The 4,825-nt window shown below is 35.6% G+C and overlaps 1 pseudogene; it reads left to right on the top strand.

Annotated features, from left to right (window-relative positions):
* Positions 1-2,527: 2,527 nt before the first annotated feature.
* On the top strand, positions 2,528-2,782 carry LOC129010126 (small ribosomal subunit protein eS27-like; annotated as a pseudogene).
* The last annotated feature ends 2,043 nt before the right edge of the window (positions 2,783-4,825 follow it).

Here is a 4,825-nt window from a genome sequence, read left to right as displayed (position 1 = left end):
ACCCTGTCTCTACCAAAAATACAAAAATTAGCCAAGCATAGTGGTGCACGCCTGTAGACCCGGCTACTTGGGACACTGAGGTAGGGGGATGGTTTGAGTCAGGGAGGCTAAGGTTTTGGTGAGCTGTGATTGTGTCATTGCACTCCAGCCTTGGTGACACAGCCAGACCCTGTCTCAAAGAAAAAATAAAAATAAAAAACACTAAAGAACAAAATAAAAATGAAAGACCAAATAAATAAATGAAGAGTGATAACTATGTTCATGGATTGAAAGACTTAATTAATATATCAATCATTCCCTAATTGATATATAGATTTTAATAAATTCAAAGAAAAATCCAAGCAGGATATTCTGTAGAAACAGACAAGCTTATTTTAAAGTTACATAAAAAAGACAATGGAACTGTAATAGCCAAAATAATTTTGAAGAAAAAAATAAAGTTTGAGAAAGTACCATATTTGATTTTAAGACATCTGATGAAGTCACAGTAATCAAGGCAGTATGATATTTGTGAAACCATGGGCCCATAGATCGATGAAACAGAATAGAGCCCAAAAGTAGGTGCATAACGAGATAGTTAATTGACTTTGACAAAGGTGCAAAAGCAATTCAATGAAGAGTATTTTCTTTCAACAAATGGTGTTGGAATAATTGCACATCCATATCCAAAAAAGTCCTAATTTTTATACCTTATACAAAAGTTAACTTGAAGTAGATTGTAGATCTAAATGTAAAATTATAAAGGTTTTAGAAGTAAATATAGAAGAAAATCTGGTTGACCTTGGGTTTGGCAAAAAGTTTTTAGATATGACATCAAAAGCATAATCTTCAAAAAACATTGATAAATTGGGCCTCATACAAATTAAAAACATTCGCTCTGCAAAAGACTCAATTAGGAGAATAAGACAAGCTACAGATTGGGAAAAAAATTCACAAATCATAGATATAATAAAACAATGTATCCAGAATATATAAAAAAACTCCCAAAATTCAATGATAAGAAAACAAATGCCAATTAAAAAATAGGCAAATAATTTCAACAGTCATTGAATAAGACATACAGATGGCAAATAAGTATGTGACAGATGCTCAACATCATTAGCCATTAGGGAAATGCAAATTAAAACCACAATTAATGAAACTGAAACCATCCCAAACAATACCAAGTGCTAGGAAGTGGAGTAACTGGAACTCTCATATATTACTGTTGGAAATGCAAAATACAAGATGGAAAATAATTTGTCAGTTTCTTATAAATTGAAACATACATTTACAATATGACCCAGAAATTTTATACTATGTATTTATCCCAGAGAAATGAAAACTTACGTTCACACACAAAACTGTACAAAGAGGTTTATAGCAGTTTTATTATTTTATTGCCAAATACTGGGCAGAACCCAAATGCCTTTCAGTGGGTGAATGTATAAACTGTGGTATACCCATATAATAGAATACAACTTCACAATAAAAAGGAATGAACTATTGATGCACACACATGAATGAATCTCAGAAGCATTATGCTGAGTGAAAGAAGCCAGTCTCAAAAGGTTATACTGTATGATTGAATCAAAATGACATTCTGGACAAGGCAAAACTACCAGAACAGAGAACAGACCAGTGGTTGTCAGGGTCTAGGAGTCTGGGAAGTGCTTGACCACAAAGGGGTAGCATGAGGGAATTTTTTTGGGATAATGGAATTGTTCAGTATCTTGGTTGTGAAGATGGTAATATAAGTCTATACTGGTCTTAAAACTCACAGATCTGCACTCCAAAAATAGCCTCGCAAATCAACACCCATAATCCCCAGTGACCACCCTCTATATACATTTGTGTAACATATATATATATACACACGTACATAAATGTATACATGCATACATATCTTGATTATGTTGGTGAGGTATGCTTAGATGTATGCATTTGTCAAAACTCATCAACCCTTAAAATGAGTGTTTAATTGTATGTAAATTGTACCTTAATACAATTTTTAAAATTTTTTAATAAAAATTGATTGAAAATGTGGTCCCAGAACAGAAGAGAACATGCTGCTTTGGTACTAATTAGCATTAGTTAGAACTGGACTGTTCTCTACTTTGCTATATGCTCTATGGAATTTCATGAATTTGATTAATAAATTATGCAAATATATTTATCGAGCAACCACAATGTGCAAAGTGCTGTGCTTTGAGTGCTATCAGAACTAGAGATGGTTTCTGCTTTTTGAAATATGTTCACATAACCGTAATAGAAATAGTCTGTGTATGTCATAGGGAAATAAAACACACAATACAAATTAGGGGTGCTGTGCTTTTTTTTTGCCTTACTTATGAGGTTAATAAACTCTTTGACTATCAGCAGCAATTACTAGCAAGTGAAAACTACTTTTTAAGAAACTAATTGTACTAATTCAACTAAACACAACTAAGTGTCATTTAAAGACACTTAAAGAGATTGAAGTGAAAGCAAGTGACAGAAATTGTAAGCTCGTTTTTTTTTCTGGCGGTGATGACCTCCCCAGGAGAGCATGCCTCTTGGGAAGGCTCTCCTTCATTGTTCTCCAGAAATGGAGAGAAGGCAACACAAGAAGCAGGGCCTGGTGTAGAGCTTCAATTCCTACTTCATGGATGTGAAATGCCCAGGATGCTGTAAGATCAGCACGATTGTTAGCCATGCTCAAATAGTAGTTTTGTTGGTCGTCTGCTCCACTGTCCTCTGTCAGCATACAGGAGGAAAAGCAAGGCTTACAGAAGAATGTTCCTTCAGATGGAAGCAACACTAAAAGCACCATGAATCAAGATAAATAGGAAACCATCCCAATACACACATTTTGGATATAAAAACTAATAAAAATAAAGAAAATGTAAGCTTGTAAGATTACTTGGTATGTAAGAACTTCTGAACCCATGCATCTCTTTCAGGGGAAAAAAATTGGATTCTGTTAATGTGGACACTGACTACCTTCAACAAACATTTTTTCACATTAACTGTAGATAACCTTGTTAGATGAGGTCAGTGTTGTTGAAACTGATGGGGTTTTGAGTCCACAAAGAAGAGCTGATTCTTGTACCCAAAACACATATTATGTATGTTTTACTAAAAATATGTTTTGTGCAATTGCTGGTGTACTGGAAAATAGATGCTGTGAACTGGAGCAAAGGGAACTTGCTGTTAATTTAAGAGGAAGAATGATGATGTACCAGAATTCATCACAGGAAAAATATGATGGGTAAAATCTTTTGCAGGATTTGTTCTGCTTATGTTGCCTTCTTAGGAAGGCATTTTGATAACAATCTGTTTTGCATTAGAATGTGTATTAATCTTGAGATGTTCAACCTCTTTAAAACTAAACTTTCACTGTGTTTCTTGAGGAACAGATTTTAAACTTGTGAATTTTCCTTTCGTTGACAGCAAGATGACTTGAAAGGGAAACAAAAATTGGTGATTTTTCTAGGAAGAAATGAAAAATACTTCATTGAAATTGTAATAAAAAATTAAATTCTCCTTAACTCTTCTATGAAGAAATGGTTCTAAGGAGTTGATATCTGGGTTTCTGAGCCATTTTACTTTATTATATATATAAACTACTTGAGATACAGAATCTTCAGCTGGATGTCAACATGATGAAACAGCCAACTTTACAATAGAAAAGACTAGGACGAGAGTTCTTTAAATGACTTGTTTAAAGTCACACACGTAGTTTGTAGCAGAATTCATGCTAAAATTTAGAAGTCTGTTTGTCTAATCTGTTTACTCCCACTATGTTACATTGACTTTCTCTATATTTGTACACAAACAGACACAAAAACTCACATGTAATCTATTGTCACACAAAGTCAAACATATATAATGCCTTATCCAGAATATTGACCTTGTAATTGTAATTTTCATAAAATCAAACGAATTTCTACATTTTTTGATAAAAGATATTGGATAGGAGAGTGTAAATACATTTATTGTTTTGTTTTGTTTTTTTGAGACAGAGTCTCGCTCTGTTGCCCAGGCTGGAATGCAATGGCATGATCTCAGCTCACTGCAATCTCTACCTCTTGGGTTCAAGCGATTCTCCTTGCCTCAGCCTCCCAAGTGGCTGGGATTACAGGTGCCCACTAGCATGCCCGGCTGATTTTTGTGTTTTTAGTAGAGATGGGGTTTCATCATGTTGGCCAGGCTGGTCTCGAACTTCTGACCTCAGGTGATCCGCCCACCTCAGCCTCCCAAAGTGCTGGGATTACAGGCATGAGCCACCATGCCCGGCCAATATACTTATTGTTATGCAATAATTCTAACATTTAACAAATAAGTTTTATCCTTCATGGATTTTAAGTGGACACTTGCAGATAAAGATTTCCCCCCTCTCCCTGGGTTCACTGAGTGCTGTAAGAACCAGGTGCCCCAGCTGGAAAGCCTTGGTTTCAGACACGTCTGATTGTGGTAGGCAGAATTAAAGCCCCCAAGAACACTCTGTAGCCCCTAATCCCTGGGAGCATGAATATATTACCTTACATGGCAAAGGGAACTTTGCAGATATAAATAGAGTTACTAATTATTTAATCTTAAAATAGGGAGATTCTTGGATTTTCTGGGTAGACCCAATGTATTCACATGAATCCTCAAACCAGAAGAATAAGGCAGAAGAAGAAGGCAGGAAGTTAGATGCAACAGAAGACATCAGATTGATTTGAAATGTAAAAAGGAATTGAAGCTCTGTTGCTGGCTTTGAAGGAGCCGAGCATAACCCCAAGGACAATTGGCAACTTCCAGAAGCTGAAAATGAGCCCTGGCCCACAGCCAGCAAGGCAACAGGACCCACTGTACTGGCAAT

This window comes from Pongo pygmaeus, chromosome 10 (genome assembly GCF_028885625.2).
Source record: "Pongo pygmaeus isolate AG05252 chromosome 10, NHGRI_mPonPyg2-v2.0_pri, whole genome shotgun sequence".
In the NCBI taxonomy this organism is placed as follows: Eukaryota; Metazoa; Chordata; class Mammalia; order Primates; family Hominidae; genus Pongo; species Pongo pygmaeus.
This window is presented reverse-complemented; position numbering and strand designations above follow the sequence as displayed.